The sequence below is a fragment of the Caloenas nicobarica genome, chromosome 1 (assembly GCF_036013445.1).
Source record: "Caloenas nicobarica isolate bCalNic1 chromosome 1, bCalNic1.hap1, whole genome shotgun sequence".
Classification (NCBI taxonomy): Eukaryota; Metazoa; Chordata; class Aves; order Columbiformes; family Columbidae; genus Caloenas; species Caloenas nicobarica.
Window position 1 is genome coordinate 180,062,358 of NC_088245.1, and position 18,359 is coordinate 180,080,716.

An 18,359-nucleotide genomic window follows, 5' to 3' on the forward strand; every position below is an offset into this window, starting at 1 on the left:
TTAGTGCCTCTAAACCACCAAAAGCATAAGCTAACAAAGTACCATTAAGTTAGATTTTAAGGAAAAATGCCATTTATGGTTTTATTCACACTTTTTTCCATAAGGGTGATTTGTGTATCTAACTGATTGGCAAAATCTTCTCACTCCATACATTTACCCTCACTACTAGGAGATTTCTGGATGAAAGAGGCCAAGCTGTGGAGTTAATCATCATCCTTGTGAATTAAGGATGGATACTGCTGCTAGTTGTGTGCCTTATATAAAGGTAAAAGTAGACTCTTTTTTTTTTTAAGTTTTCAGGACTCTTGAAAGCAGAGGACACTTATTCACCTAACAAAAAGGAATTATTCAGACTTGATAGGTATGATATTGTTACATATTTATCCATGCAGAAATGTTAACATGATCTAGTCAAGTCACCGAGACATTGGAAAGTATATGTCAAGAGGTGGGCAGCATTGCTTACTGTTGTAAACAATTGACGTAAGTTTTAATTTAGAAATATGGCTCTGTTGGCAGGCATTTTACACTCTTGAACTATTACCATGTTTGTATTTGCTAAATAAGATGTGAAAACAAAGCAGTGGAACAATCAAATGCATGTAGTATACTGAACATTTCATAACATCTCTTTAAGCTATGGAAAATGCAGTGTCGATTTCAGTAATACATTTCATTCAGGTATTAATAACATTCAGTGCATGCCAAAGTGAGATTGTAGCTGGAGATGCAGTGAACTATCCAGAAGTCATTTACGTGGTGACAGAAACAATACCTCACTGACTGCATATCACTTATTCAGTGTATTCTAGTAGTCAATGGAAAAACTAACCTATCTGTATGAATTTCCTAGTGCAGAAATCAGGATATCAGTTCATTTTCTTTTATCTGTTTTTCTCTCTCAGGAAGAAGCAGCCTTACAAACTTCACTTCCTGTCTATGAATATAAAATTTTGAACAGGGCCATGACTTAATACAGTTACTGTGAAAACCAGTCATGTCCTATTGATTATGTTGGTTTGCACTCATAACATGCTTTTCCCTTTCCTTTCCTTTCCTTTCCTTTCCTTTCCTTTCCTTTCCTTTCCTTTCCTTTCCTTTCCTTTCCTTTCCTTTCCTTTCCTTTCCTTTCCTTTCCTTTCCTTTCCTTTCCTTTCCTTTCCTTTCCTTTCCTTTCCTTTCCTTTCCTTTCCTTTCCTTTACACTGTGGCAATTATAGTTCATTAACTCTTAATCACTGAATTAAACAAAATACTTCTAAGGCATTATAGGCCTGTCAGTCCAACCTCTGTGCCAGGGAAGGTCATGGATCAGATTATCCTGAGTGGCGTCACATAGCACATACAAGACAAACAAACCATCAGCCCCATGCACCATGGGTTTACAAAAGGCAGGTCCAGCTTGACCAACCTGATCTCCTTCTATGACATAGTGACCAGCTTAGTGCATGAGGGAAAGGCTGTGGGTATTGTGTACTTAGACTTCAGTAAAGCCTTCAACACTGTTTCCTACAGCATTCTCCAAGAGAAGCTGGCAGCTTATGGCTTGAATGAACATACAATTCACTGGGTAAAGAACTGGCTGGATAGCCAGGCACAAAGAGTCTTGACAACCAGTCATGAGTGGTGTTCCCTAGGGCTCTGTAATGGGGCCAGTTCTGTTTAATCTTTTTATCAATGATCTGGATGAGGGGATTGAGTGCAACTTCAGTAAGTTTACAGACAACACCAAGTTGGGTGGGAGTGTTGAACTGCTGGAGGGTAGGAAGGCTCTACAGAGGGATCTGGACTGTCTGGATTGATGGACTGAGGCCAATTATATGAGGTTCAATAAGGCCCAGTGCTGGGTCCTGCACTTGGGTCACAACAACCCCATGCAACACTACAGGCTTGGGGAAGAGTGGCTGGAAAGCTGCCTGGTGGAAAAGGATCTCGGGGTGTTGGTCAACAGCTGGCTGAACGTGAGCCAGCAATGTGCCCATGTGGCCAAGAAGGCCAACTGTGTCCTGGTGTGCATCAAGAATAATGTGCCCAGCAGGACTAGAGAAGTGATCGTCCCCCTTTACACTGGTGAAGCCACACCTTGAATCCTGTGTTCAGTTTTGGGTCTCTCACTGCAAGAAAGAAATTAAGGTGCTGGAGTGAGTTCAGAGAAGGGCAACAAAGCTGGTGAGGGGTCTGGAGAACAAGTCTTACGAGGATCAGCTGTGGGAACTGGGGCTGTTCAGCCTGGAGAAAAGGAGGCTGAGGGGAGACCTTATGGCTCTCTACAACTACATGAAAGGAGGCTGTAGTGAGGTGAGTGTTGGTCTCTTCTCCCAAGTACCAAGAGACAAAATGAGAGGAAATGGCCTCAAGTTGTGCCAGGGGAGGTTTAGATTGGATACTAGGAAAAATTTCTTCATGGAAAGGGTTGTCAGGCATTGGAACAGGCTGCCCAGGGAAGTTGTTGAGTCACCATCCCTGGAGGTGTTTAAAAGACATTTAGATGAGGTTCCTAGGGACATGGTTTAGTGCCAGAGGTAGGTTAATGGTTGGACCTAGATGATTCTATGATTCTATGATTCTAACTCAAATATCTGAAACACAGTGCTAATGTGTAGATAAATTGCCTCACCTTTTCTTTTTCCTAGCAGTGAACTATGAAATACAAATATTTGCTTATGGTCTGTAAAAAAGTAAAAAAGTCAGGGAAAAAAGTGCCACTCAATCCACAATGTATTGATATTTTTTTCTTATTTACTACTGAAAGCTAAGGCATTCACTAACACTGTTATGGCAGCACAAGATATGTAATTCTGTTGCAACTGCTTTGTGACAGATGGTAGAAGTATTTAATATGCCTGTTTCCCATTTATTTCTAAGTCCATTACACATTGTTGAAAGATTGGAGGCTGAGCAGGAAGGAGGAAAGCTGCTTGTTTGCCCTGATATGTCTGCTTTTCTTTGGGCTGGGAGAGGCCATTTGAAGACAGAAGGAGACAGTATTGTCTCTGAAATCTTTTGAACATTACCAGCCTTGGGGAACCTGGGAGTAGATGTCTGGCAGCACAACTGCACCCTGAAAGGTCCTGTAATTTGCAGGGACATGGCTATGGCAGGGAGTCAATTCATCCATGGTGAAGCTTCTGAAGTGACAGAGGGCAAAACTTTTTGCACAAGGATTTGGTGAAGAGCACCTAACCCAGAAAGCCTCTAGAAGGTGTTGGTCTATCAGTTCTGCTGGTATGGTCTGGAGTAAAACATTTGTTCTTCAAGACCAAGGAGTTGCATTTGTTCTCAAATCTTCAGACCTTTCCCACCAACAAACTGGCATTGTCTCCATGTAAAGTCTTACCCTGGACTTGTGTATTATTTTAGTATTCCAGACATGCACTGGTGTGGGAGATAAGAAGCCTCCAGTCCTTCAATGTCCTTTGGAATTTTCACTTTAAAAAAAAAAAAAAAAAAGGTAGAAGGGAAAAAGGAAGCAGTTGCACTCAAAAGAGCTGGTGGACTTGGGCCTCAGCCACAAAATTCCAGACTTTTGGTTTCCATTAATGGCAACATTTGGGATAGAAGATAGCTAACCACATCACAGAAGCCATGAAGCCAGACCTTTAGTGCAGATACAAATGTGGCCACATTGTTTTCTTATTCACATGAGAAAATACACTAACATAATTTTCATCTTTTAATTTGAACAGATAACCAAACCTGTTTGTCTGTCTTTTGCAGACTTAACTACTTCAATAAAAATGTGTATCAAGAAGCTGCCTTCAGGCTTAAGAATCTGTATAAATTTGCCATATATTTAACAGGAAAAAAAAATCAGCAATGGGAATTTCAGGTTACAAATATAGCAATTGCTTTAATTTGGAGGAGTTAAACCTCAAATGGGAAAACACAGAAGAAATTTTCCAAGTGTACATCCTTAGCTCTTGTACAAATCTGTTTCTCTTTTAGGAAATTGCCTCAGTAAACAGTGCTGGAGAAGACATAGTTTTGCTACAGGGGAAAAAAGATTTACAAACTGAATCAAAGATTAATTTTTCAACTTCATGGACTGAAGCATTAAGAAGGAAAAAAATGGGATGCCAAGTATACCATGTGTTTTCATGTGATTTTAAGAGGAAAGAAAATTATTAACAGAGACACCAATTCAAAGCCTTGGCAATCCATTAGATTATTTAAGTCCTCAGCAGAAGTCTTGTGTACATCTTACTGATCGTGTTACATATTTTGCTAAATAAACTGGGTATTTAATGTTTTTTCATGTATAGAATTCTTGTAAGAGAAATTAAAGCATTTTCTTTGTTATTTCCCCAGTGCGGTTATTAATTTTCAGGAAAGGTTAACCCTTTCTACTCTAATTAATCACAAAAAATAATCAAAGACAATAACTTTGAAGCCTTATTGCCCTCACTGCTTCAATATAAATTTACATCTGTAGCCATAAAATGTCAATGTTATGATCATAATCTTGAACATTTTCAACATGTGAAAATTATAACTTACTATATTACTTCCCTATACAGATAAAGCAGGTAAATTTCCAAGTGCAATAGCACACTTTGTTACTGCAAAAACTTATTTTCTCATGCTAGTGATGTGTTTGTGCAATTATAGTTAGATTTGTCAAAGTTTTCATCATAATCCATGCTTTTCAGGGATTTATAACTAGTATACCAAATTACTGTAGTCTTAAATTTCATACAGGGTACACAGACTTAGCAAGGTAGAGACATTTATTTTAGCTTCTTGGTATTATTTTAGATATTAAAGATACACTTGACAGTAACATAATGCAGGTATATAACAAACTCAGTTTAAAAAATTCCCATGGTATTTTAGAGTAATGGAGAATTGCACCCTTTATTCTTACATCATCTGTAAAGAAATGAGTTTTTTGTGTCACAGAGAGAATTTACTATCCAGGGCAATGGAGACCCATTTGTCTGGGATGATTAGAAGAAAAAAGTGAAAAATCTGCTAAGTTGCAAAGGCTCAGCAGGGAAGGGAAGAGTCTAGAATGTGCAAGTTGAAATTGCACGCTGGAGTTAGTGACGGACTCTGCTGATTCACATAAGAAGCCAAGCTCATGATCACTGCAAGCTGTTCCCACAGCTGATAAATTGGTCAATGGCAGGATATGTTACTCTGTCTGCTAAAATACATTTGGACTGGGGACACTGCTTCAGTTTTTATGGCTGTGGAACCATCAGAAGTTCTGGTCATAGGTGACAGAATATCAGGAAGATTTTCTTGCAATTTTCTGCTAGTTATTTTTTCTCAAGTGTTAACGCAGTTCTATTATAGTCCTTTTATAGTCATATGATAGAAGATCTGCTAATATCCACTAGTATCTGATAATATTTATTAATCACCATTCAGTGACATTTTATGGTGAAACTTTGTTCTTTTGAGCTCATAAATCTGTTAGTTTCACACAGACTATGCTCGTAAAAAAGAAAGGGAGGTGTTGGGAATGCAAATGAAAAAAAGCTCAGGTCTCAAAAATCCCTTAAGTGCTACCAAAATTAAGGCAAATTTCTTGTTCCAACAAAATCCTTTCATTTTTTTCATAAGAAGCTGCTATTTTAACTCAACATAGTGCAGGTCATTGGGCTCTAATGAAGACTGCCTTCCTCTTTGTATTTAAAATATTTATTTATTGCTTTTTTTTTTTTTTAGATGTTAACTTAGTTTATTTTGACAGTCCTTTTGGGGCATATAAGCATTATGTTTTGTTCTCTTTTTCACTTCAGATTTAGTGCTTTTCTTGAGCTTTCAAGAATGTCACTGCTATCACCAAAGTCAGCATTTAAATGCATGCATGTGCCAGGGACATAGATCAAAGTATCAAGGATCAACAACACCCTTCACTCTCAGATAAGATAAAGCTTTAATTTTAAATAAATATCTTTTTTTTTTTCCTCCAGAATTTTTCTCAATGGCAAGATGAGTATTTCCAAGATGCCCTACATCTCTTGTGCAATCACTCTATGCATTTCCATGTGCAGTAAACCAAATACTTTCTGAATGCCTCGGACTTACTATGTATCAACTAAGCTACTCTGTGGGCACAGCTGGTGAACACTACTTGCCTGAGATGTTTCAGACAGAACCATAGTCTGCTTTTGTTCTCTGACTTCATTAGCAGGAATTTTTCGGTGATAGCTAATGTCTGCATGCACTAAATCAGACCTCATTGAGTTACTTTGCAGAGGGGAGATGACTGACTTACACAGACAGAGAGAGAAACTGAGAGGAAGTTGAACTGAAAAAAAAAATCAATTGACACAGACTTTAGGGTTTAGCTAAAGCTACAGGCAATTGAGAAAAACCTTAATTACCTATCAAATAGTTCAAATGTTCAAACTAGAATGAGGGAGCTGCTGATATCCTAGCAATTCCCAACTAAATACTATGAGCATTACTGCTGAATTGACATTTGCAGAGTAATTGTGTGACCACAAGTGAAAAGAACCTTGTATCTTTTCAAGTATAGCCATCTTTGTACTAAGGACCATTATCTGATTAAATTTAGGAATATTGACAGTCTGTCTTGAATGAATTAGTTTAGAAGAGAGTTTTGCTCACTTTATTTAAAGCACTTTGTCTTAGATATCAGGCAGTCTAATACAGGGGAAACCTCAAATGCATCTTCAGATGACAAGAAGTGCTTCTTTAAAACAGGTGTTATTGAACATTTTTAAGTTTGTTGAAGTGTTTCCATGCTCTATTTAGATGACTAAGTTGTTATACAGACTAGTCTCAAAGTTGAAAGTTTATTCATGTAACAAAGTAATTGCAAAATTTTAGCATAAATATACCAGAGGAACTTGTATTTCTGGTTTCATAAACCTTCTGATTAGGTAGCCTAAGAAAAGAAGCTAAAGGAGCCATTGTTTCCAGTCTCTTGAATGGTTAAATTATGTACGTAAACTGATACTTGTAAGGAGACTCAAGATGCTGATGCATCTTGATTAACTTATTTTTTTAAGTAAAGAAGTGACATTTGTCTTAGGAGGGCATCAGAGTATTTTGACTTGTACTATTCCATCCATTAAAAATCACATGGAATTGTGTTGAATGACATTTTATCTTTATGAATTGCTACAGAATTTTGATGTTCTCGGGGAGACAGAAAGTTCTGAAAAACAATCATTGGGTGAACTCTGATTAGTAGCTAAATACTCTCACCTATAATACTCTGCTTTTGTGAGAGTTTAATGTTTACATAAGAAGAAAGCTCAAGGATTATTCATGCATCATCATAAGGTAACAGAACTATTTGTGGTTATTTACAGGTGCTGATGAAAAAGCTGATAGCTTGCCTTGGGAGTTATCAAGGACAGACAACTAAATTAAACATGAAGAGTTCTCTAAATTAGGACTTCCATTGGTGTGCATTTTCTATACCAGATTCAGATGACTGAAATGTGGCCTTAGACATGACTGGGTAGGAAGTGAGACAGAAAAAAAAAAAATCTATTCACTCTGTCAGAGAACTATTAAACTATTTTAAATGAAATCAAGTACTAAAGTCATGAAAAAGCGATGACAATCCTGACATTTTATCACACCCAAACTATTTTTAAATTAGCAGAAATAAAACAGTAGAATTTTACCACCAGATGGATAATTATGGGAAATAAATAGATCTCTCTTATTTTTTACCTTTGTATTACCTACTCAAGTTGTTAGAAATTGGTTTGACACAAATTGAACCAGTGAAAACTAATCCTCCCTGATTTTCAGACAGGGATAATATCTTTTATATTTAGTAAGTGGTAAAACTAAAAATACAGTACTCCCAAAAAGTTTAAGAAGTGGTAAAAACAATAACTTTTTTCTTCCCACCTGAAGGTTGATAATTGCATGTGGAGTGAAGCAGTTAAAGATCCTAGGAAAAAATATTTTAATGCAATGAAAAGTGATGCATAATGCAAAAGTGTGAGAAGTGCTACTAGAGTTTCATCAGGTTCTATATATATTTATCTTTTTCGATCTATTCATTGCAATTATTAGAAATAAAAAAGTAATGTGGTTGTGACGTAAGTTATTCAAATAAAATATTATGATTTTTAGGAAATATTTATATGTTTAATTATATTTCACACGTTTAGCTGCCTGTCTATGAACTCTATATAAAATCTGGTTCACTAAAGTAGAGATAAGTTTGTGTCTGCCTTCTGTCTTGTTAGTAGAATACCTAATTTTTAATTTTTGTATTTTCCTGTTGAAGAAAGAGGCATTTGAGATTTTTTAATTCTCTGTATCTTTTTCAGGGTGACAGTAAGTTTAACACAAATTAACTATGAAATACTGTTCAAAGCATCTTTATTAGTTCAAATTCAATATTTTCTATTTCAAAATGTAGCAAACCCCAAAATGAGATACTTATTTTTTAAGCACCTAAAATTCATACTTTAAAATTGTGTCTTATTTTTGTCTTTCCTATGCACCCATGCTTGCTTTCTAATTTAAAATAAGCACAAACTATGGAAAGCTTAATTAATGGACTGTCTGAAGAACTACAAATATGTGACAATATTTCAATAAATAATTATGTTAATTATCTAGCAATTTTATTTTTTCAATAAATTTAGGTTATCCATAGTATTTTACCTTATAAATAAAAGAAAAATCAAGTATTTATTTATGTTTTTAAATATTCCATGCAAGAGAAAACATCTTTTAAGTAATTGTTTTTGAAATTGTCCATAAATTAAAAATATCGGAGCTCTTTTTTTTCTGTACAATCTCATCGGGTTCAGCTCTTGGGTTCATGTTGTGGAATACTTTTATCAAAGATCTAAAAGAAATCATAAAATCATTACTAATGAAATTTGTAGATGGCTTGAAAATTGAGAGTAGTAAATAATAAATAGAATGTATTACTCTGCAGAGTTATCTGGATCATTTGACAAGCTGAACATAATCAAACAATATGTGGTTCAATATGGCCAGAAGGTAAGTAATGCATTTAGATGGAAATAAATTAAATTATATTTACAAGGTGAGACACTCCAGATTGGAAAACAGTTGACATGTAGGAAGAACTGGGCTGAGACCTAGTCCATCTAAGCTAGAGATGAGTCCTAAAGATTCAGCCTGGGTAGAATCAATCATTAAATAAGTACATAATCAAATCATAGTACCTACTTTCCAATTTTACCTAATTTGCAGATACAGAAACTGACAAGCTTGCTTCTACGGAGCCTTTATAGGGAGACAGAGACCCATTTTTTGCATAATAGCCTCCTCATTAGAGTACTGACTCAGAACTGCAAACTTTATTTTAGGCACTTTTCATTCTGGGGAGGACCAAAGATGTGGGCCTGGCCAAGGGGCTGTGAAGTATCTCAGGTGAGTGTGAGATTCACAAGCAAAGAAGGAGCTCCACAACTATATCAGGCAAGAAGAGGATGAGATTATCCCTGCTGAAATCTGAAGAATTAGTTTTCTGCTTCCATATCTCAGGATCGACATTGCTTTATATACAAAATGAAGAATGCATTTACTTTACAGACAATAAACTTTAAATCCAGTGCTTATGCTTCCTGGAGAAGGCTGAATTCTTCCCTGTCTTCTTTCTTTCTAACACATGTCAAGGACATAGGGAACCATATGTTTTTTTTTTTTTCCTTTGATCCTGGCAGTGAGGTGGAAAGGCTGGAAAAGGAGTGAACAGATCCTGTGGGTCAACATCTGTTTGTTGGGCTGGTGTTGATAACGGGAGTTGGTTTTACAACCCCTCTTGGAGGATCAAGGACTGCTTAAAAGAAGTGAGATCCACTTGACAAGAGAGATGAGGATCTTCCAAACTAACAGACAAAGATAAAATAAGATGGCCATTGATCATTGTTTGCTCCCTCCTTAGGGGGAAAAAAAAAAAAAAAAGTGTGCTGTCTTTGAAAAAGGACTGATTCTGGAAAGTGTGCCAGTCCTGTTATACAGGAAGTTTCACTAGATAACAAAGTGCCTTCTCTCCTCAGTTGTTGCTCACTTTATAAATCTCTCTCTATGGTCTTCTAAGACAGCTTCAGAAACATAAGTTGCATGAATTCCTCCGAAAAATGAACTTTCACAAACTCAGTTTGGCAAACTATGTGCCTCTACATCTGTGGGAGTTGGAGTTGTCCAGAGAATGAAAATCCCAGGGTGAACATTTACCACAGAAGCACTTCAGAAGACCTTTGTTTCACTAGAAATATGAAGACCTATGAAATGTTTTCAATAGCTTAATTATAGTAGAAATTTTCTAGCAGCCCAAGTCTGTAAGTAAACAAAAAAAACCCCCAACAATTCACTGGTTTGCAAACTACATATAATCTAATCCTTTTCTATATTATACCATTTATAAAAAAATAACACACACCAAAAAAACCCTACAGTTTTAAAGGAGTTTGCTTTTGTTAAAATTAGGCAGGGAAAAGATAAAAAAACCTATGCGCTAACCTAATGTGTTTTCTTATAACCATGGCCAAATATGGTATACATTGGAAAATGTTCAGGTTAAAATTATCCACCATTCTCTCCATGAATGCGTCATACTCCTTAGGATAGAAATATTAGTATATTTGCGAGTACTTCTCTTTTTCTGTGTAGTACTCACTAAAAAAAAAAAAAATTAAAAGTCATAACAGTTGAGGTTTTATCTCTGCATCTCTTTTTTCCTTTTGCTATTCTTTCCTGAATTTCCTGGATTTTGTAATGCTTACAAAAGTGTAGAAACATGTTAGTAAGATCCTGATATTTTGATGCCAAGTAAACCTTAACAGACGTCCATTGGATAGCTACTAGTAATAGGTATGCAGGTAACTAAAAGTAGTACTTATGTGTTCCTTCTGAAACAATGCAGTCATCTGCTACAATTTATGTAAATATTTAAATTAAATATATGTGTGCCACATGCACATAATTAATAGCTCTGGGAAACAGTACCTTTTTAGAAACACTGGTAACTTCAAATAATTTTTTGTTTAACTTATGCACCAGGCTCTATGCATTCAAATGAATCACATTACAATACCTTGCAGAGAACCTCAATGGCAAATGACATTTGAAGATCAGGGCTGTGAGGGGCTGCTGGGAGAGGAGTTGGCTGTAAACTCCACATTTTTCATTCACAAGTGCACTTTGTTAAAACAGATTTTTTTTGTATGAGTAGCCTGCAAGTTCTATGGATGAAAACATGGAATGAATCAAAGAGACATAGTGTTAATGTATCATATTAAAGACTGCAGAATAGGTATGAGAATGATCAGTAGTGTTTTGATCTCTGTGTTACTGTTAGGAAGTTACATTTTCTTCAACTCACTATGTGGAATGAATTAGGGATAGTAACTACCACTATATTTGATTACAATTCAATGAATAATTTCAGTCAAAATGTTGGAGGTATTGGAGTTCAGCAACTCAAAACATGCTGGCACTTTTCCACAATTTTATAAGAACGATTGTAGATATTTTATTTACCTTATGCAAAATTCATTGCTTTGTTTACCTTGAATATTTTTCATTTTCAGATGCATCTACATGTGAGCAAAAAAAGATACAAAACTGAAAAAAAGAAAAAGTTAAGTAGTCCACAAGAATTAAACAGACAATTTGATATTGAGTAAGAAGAGATGTTTAAAATAGATATTTTTACATTTCTTACTATTTCTATATGGTCAAGAAACCTGACATATTCCTATTTCAGTTCTCCTGGCCAGTTTCTTTATTTTACAGGTCTTTGGTTCAGCCTAAGTGCTGGATTTTAAAATAATCCATTATTTACACCACTCTATCCTGGAATCGAAACATTATCTTCTAGACTTGTTGCTTGTCATGAATGTTTATTACGTTATGTTCTTTGCTACAGTCATATTGCCTTTCATTTCCTAAGATTTATGGGAAGATTTCTTTTTTAAGCATTCACAAATACTACAGTTGTAATCACACCTAATTAGTTAGTTGAGTGCCAACTACTTTATGTGGGAACAACTGTATAATGTGAGAGCAATTATGTGATTAGTTCATTCCTTCTTAGCTTAAGCATTATCAAGAGAACAAAACCTGCACGTTGTGAGGTAATTTTTTTTTTCCACAAACTTTATATGTTGCCACCAAATGATATTAACTATTTTACCATGTTATATGGTATTAATAATTATAAATTGTGTTGGATTCTGAAACAGGAGTATTATCTTTGCAATTCTTCAATCTTTTTTCGGATGCATGCTGGCCTTAGGGTAAATCCTGTGACTGTACTGCAAGAGTGGTGCAGAGATTTCCCAGCCTATCAGGGAAAGAATCACCTGTAGTCTTGGACTCAGTATAGTCATTTTAGCAGAGCTGCAACAAGTTAATTCCTCCTACCTTTGAGATAATTTTTTATGATGCTGTATAAGACTGACACATCAGCCTGTTTCAGGATCTGAGCTAGCATGTCTCTGTTTACAGTGCATCACTTCAGATAGAGGTTCAAGCTTGCTGAGAGCTAGTTTGGGGATCTCCCACACTGTGTTGCATTCGGCAGTGTATTCATGACCATAAATGATATTTTATCACTTCCGTCAATGTTTTATTTTGGCAGTATGGACAATGATACCTACTGCTTTCTTAGAAATTTTTGGTAAATACTACTTGATAACTGATTATTGACTACATGATTTTTTGATTTTTTTTTTTTTTTTTTTACATTCACCATGTAATTTTACTGGGTACAGCAGAATCCTCTACAATGAAAAAAGCCCAGGGGACTGCACAAGTAATTCTTCATGTTTCTGTGTAACTGTGCTTGAAAATGTTAACAAAAAACCCCCAGATTCAGCTCTGATTTCATTATCATAAAAAGTGAACAGATTTTCAAAATTTACCCCTGTAGGTTGCTAATTAGAACTGAACTGTTGAAAAATCAATTATTTAGTTGTTGAAATGGGAGCTATCAAGAGCTAGCTCAAATTTACCAGTTTTGCCTTGTGGTGTCCATTTTTAAGAGACAGAAATTGCATTATTGCTGATAGGTTGAGACACTTCTTCCAGTTGAAAAAAACACTGCAACTGGTTTTCTGTTCAGTTTTAGAGGCAAACACATTCTTGAAGTATATACCAGGCTGAGAATGTCATACTGTTCTGAATTAACAAGTGTCGCACTATTTTCCCAGAATTTATAAATAGCACACAAATGCTCTTTTGGGTCAATACAGAAACAATTTTGGTACAGTAAATGATACAACTACCAGACATAATGTGCTGCTCTATTTTCATTCCTGTTATTTTCTGTCTACCTTGCTGACATTAGTAATTTCATTAGATGCAACTGAACAAACTTTCATGAATTTTATTGACAGAATGGGGAAGTAATTTTGTCTTAAGTCTGTAGTAGTGCTATACGAAAAGGAGGAGACAGACACACAACATAAACCTCTCTATTCTATCAATTCTTTCCATGAAAAAGATGAAAAATTAGGTTGTTTGAAATACTATTTGACAATCTTTCCTTCACTAACACATTTTAAAGATTTTGAAAGTTACCTCACAAGGAATAAGTCTGAAGCTACTCAAGGTTCAATAAAATAAGACTAGCAGACATTGAAAACCAGGGAAAAATAAAGCTATCAGTTGCAATGTCCACTAAAACTGTGATCACAGAATTTTATCCAGCATATGAATAAATCCTTAATTAGCATAAATCAGCATAGTAAAAATGATATCCATGCATACTAGAGATTCATCTCAGCTTTTGATTAGTCAATAATGGTTTTATTTATTTATTTATTTATTTATTTATTGTGTTTATTTCCTATGAACTGTAGTCACAGTAAAATGGTTTAAAACTTAAATATTCATAAAAATAGAAACCTCTAAGTGATTAACATGTTTTACTTTGGGGATCCAATATTAATATCTAAGTCATTCATTTTAGAAGCTCATTATAAGTTAAGAAAGGAAATATACATAGCCATTCAAAGCATCGCGTCTAAGGATACATAAACTTTTTCTTTCTTTGCCTATAAATTTTCCTATATATTAACAAGAAAAAAAGTAAAGTTCGCCTGGAATATCTCTCTATTTGGAGCTATATCCTGCAAATGAACTGCAACTTAGACTGGACTCATCAACACAAACTAAGAATGTTTATAAAATATTACCGGATATAATCAGATAAAACAAATACAGTATATTTCATACACAGGTAATCCTAACCTTAGTTTAATATTATTTCCTATTTTCCATTGAGTTCCATTTCACAGGTATGAATCACAACAAGGAACAATTCTGCATCTGATTGACATAGATGATGTTCAGCTACTTTTTCTCTTTCTTGCTTTCCAGATCACTGCTTCCTAGACATAGTAAGAAAACAAGATTAAGTGAAGGCGCAATGTGGGGGGGCTTGGGGGGAAGAAAAAAAGAAAAAAAATAATCTTATATAAGGAATTTAACAGAGGAAACCTTACACCTTTTATTTTTAAAAGCAAGTATGTTTTTTAGAAAGAAAATCTAATAGACCTCATACAACTGTTCCTATAAAACTTTTTAAAATGGTTTCTACTGAGAAATTATCAGTTTAATTTGTAGAACTAGCATAAGCATAAGCTTTGCAAGTTAGGTGAACTAGCTTAAAGTGAAGACATCAGTGGATTATAATGTGTAGATGAAATAGGGAACACTTAGTAATGGGCAATCAGTCTCAATTTTGTTATTAACCCTGGAAATAAATGTAAGACTATTTTACAGAAATTTGGTTAATAGGACAAAGTGAGAGATGTTTCCATAATAGAAATTTGTCAATACATGATCTCAAATATGGACTAATCAGTATTCAATTAAGCGCAAAAAAAAAAAAAGTCTAAGGTCTGCCCTGAAAATTTCTATTGTGCATTGAGAGCTCATCACTTTGGTAGATGACAAGAAATACAAGATGCAACTTTACTGGAACAAATACTGTATAAAGTTGAATCAGGTGTTACGCTTCCAATAAAGGAAGTTAGGCATAAATAACATTCAAAGAAACATGAATAAAACGTCATCTGGACTACTGAGTGGTGTACTGCAGTTCCAGAATTCCACAGAATTCTATTTTGGTTTGTCCAGGTTGCATATAAAAGAGAAAGGAAGAGTCACTGAAAAACTGTTTCTGCCTTTGGATTTACCCTTCCTCTCCTAAGAGAGAGTGGTGGTACTATATCCAGAAGTTGAAGCATGTTAGTGAGGAGAGAGAAGTTTTTGTCTTGTTACTGAAATCTGTTCTTCAGGACAGGCCAAAGCAAACACTCAAAAGTCACTGGAGTTTTTCCCAAGCAGAAATGAAATTTTCGACTGTTTTGTCACTGCTTTTATCAGCAGTCAACAGAAATTAATGTTAATGTTGACATTTGATAATAGATACTGTGATAATATTCAGATACACAGTTCTCTCTCATCTGTGACAGCGTAAATCAACAAGAAAAGTTCAGTAGCCAAAGGAGTTATACTGATACTTCACTAAAGCCAAAGAAGAACTTCTCATGTCACTACCTCTTGCACACATTTTACCTATCAGCTGAAGAGGTGCAGTGGGCTTGGTATACATTTAATAAATGTATTTAATAAATACTTTTAATAAATATATGTTATTGCATTTGTTCTTTATTGCATTTTCAGTGCAAAAGATATAAGCCAGGAGCATTAAAAAAATTAATGCAAGTGTATGATCAGTCAGGTTTGCAATAAAGTAAAGAAGGACCAAAAGAAATGGTGTTTCATTGTACCTTCTCATAGTAAATTTAATGCAAAAATCTATAAATAATATAAGAACTAAAGGTCATATACTGTACTTGATCTTAAAATTAAAAGATATTGCTACCACTACAGAACATTGTCAAAGGATAATGGTCTCCTGCTACCAAACACTGTAAACACTGAGGTGAAGCCAAGACATTTATTTTCTGAGTTATTGATCTTGTGACAAAATTCTGTTACAATAACTTTATTTCTAATACACCAAATAATAGATGTATATTTAATAACTTTATGTGATGGATGTTGATGCAATAAATTGACAGCAGCTAGCATTGCTATCATTACCCTATCATGTATGGATTTGCTACAACTCAAACAGCAGGCACATTGTTGCTGATATACCAAACATACTTTATCCCTATCATTTATTTTGACTTTTTTTTTTCCATTAGCTGAAACATTTTTTGTTAATTAATATTTCTGCTGCAAGATTGCATGACAATAGCTACCTGATTTAAGATACCTTTGATCTTTATAAGTTGTTCAAATAACTGAACGTGTGAGACGATGGGGAAAGCATAAACAGCAATGCACCTTTTTTGGAAGAAATGAACAAGAAATGAGAAGAGGAAAGAAAATAATCTCAGTAGAACCCAACTCACCTCATTGCATATGTCATTTTGTACCAGCTGACAGGATGGCTGACAGGGAAGAAATTTATTCCCTTGCATTGCTAGTGTACAGGAATATCAGAGAATAAACTGTGTTTTGCAGAATAATAATTCCCACATTTTTTCCTGTCTCACTGTTGTGAGGCTAATAGTGTAGTTAAATAGCTGAACAAAATGTGCTCTCCATTATTCATACAGTATCAATGTAATTCTCACTGATTTCGGTGAGATTTTGCATTCATGGGAAAGTGGAAATTAGTTTGGCTTATGTAAAGTTTTGCATCAGTTACATCTTTTCAATCCTGTAGACTACCATGAGATGACACAGAGTGTGAGGTCAGAATGTTTGGTGAAAATAATTTATAACAAAACATTTTCAAGGAAAATATTAAGTTGTTTATAAAATACGTATTCCAATTTAACCAGGAGACATTCAAGACAGACAATGATGAAATAGTATGATAAACTTCAGAATAATGAGAATTCTCTTAAGCACATTTTTGAGTTATTAATGGTACTTAAACCAGCATCCAATCTTTTCATAAGCACTAATTATTTTATGCTCATGACATTCTGTAAAGATAAACTTTTACACGCATTTAATAAAAGGAAATTAAGCTGAATTATTAATATCATTTAACTTCTTTTAAGGTTATTATTAAGATAAAGCTGTCAATACAGAGAAAAGTACCAGCAGTGGCACGATCATTGCAGTCACCATTAGGTAACTTAAATGTCTAATATCCTTTCATCGAACCTTTCAAATATGCCGTTGTTTTGTGTAGACTGAGTATTTTGGCATGCAGCTTCTGCCAAGCCTCATCATGGTAATCCCTTCCACAACATCCATGGGATGTCTCCTTCCATGCTTGGGCATTGAACTTACCCAGGAAAGGAGAAACTAAGATGCAGCTTCTTGAGATGGTTCATCTACACAGCTCCAACCTTCTAGAAGATTATTTAGAAATCAACATCAAAGAATGAGACAAGGCAGCCTCTTTTCACCATGCTGATGCTAACACTCACCACAGAAAGAAATGAAAAATGCTGCCACTGGATTTTGAACCCACTACCAGCCCACTGGAAATCTTGTTATTCCGTGGAAGCTGAGCAGACACTGCAGCAGGCATCTCAAGTCTGTTCTGAGGAAGGCCCAATATATCACTGCTCTTTACTGATTTCTGATTGATAATGATTCCTCGATAGCTTTTAAGTACTCTTTTTTTACCTGATGGCTTTTAAGTGAATATCATGCCTTGTATGTCTCTGTAGCTATGAACAGTGACATTATTCTACTGAACAATCTCCTGAATCAAAAGAGTGAATGCTAATGGTTTTTTTCTCTTCTTGTTCCTTTGAGGAGCCCTTAGCATTAGTTCTCAGTCATTAAGGTGGACAGACATAATCAGCTTTGTTGGTCTCCATGGAAGCCTAATTACTTTTAGGAAAGTTTAGTTAATGGACAGTGTTAAGAATGATAGAAAGAAGTAATCCTTCAGCCGAAGTACATAATGTATGGTGTGAATATGGGGAATTTCTACACGGGGTGTCTGATTGTTTATTTCCTGTGTCTTACTGCTTCCAATTTGAATATGTTTAATGTTATAAAGGCAGTTAAAGCCAGTAAAGAAATAAAGGCAAATTCAAAGGAGTCATCTTACAGTCTTTCAGAATGCAAAACTCCCACTGCAGCTTCAGCAGGAGTTGTCTGTACTGAATAGCTGGATGATCAGAATCACAGATTTTGTTCTGACCTATAATCAGTTTTTCTTCAGCTACAACACTAGGTGTTAAAAACTCAGTGTTTCCTACCTTGTGCTGTTTCCTGTACTTTTTATTTGCAGTATATCCTATACTTAAAGTCAGAACTCCACAATATATGTAATTATTATGAGCAGTAAGTAGTTTCCACTTCTTCAAATAATACACATAAAATATATTATTACATCTATAACCACGAAAAATGTTTTTAATAGATTACTTTTAATTG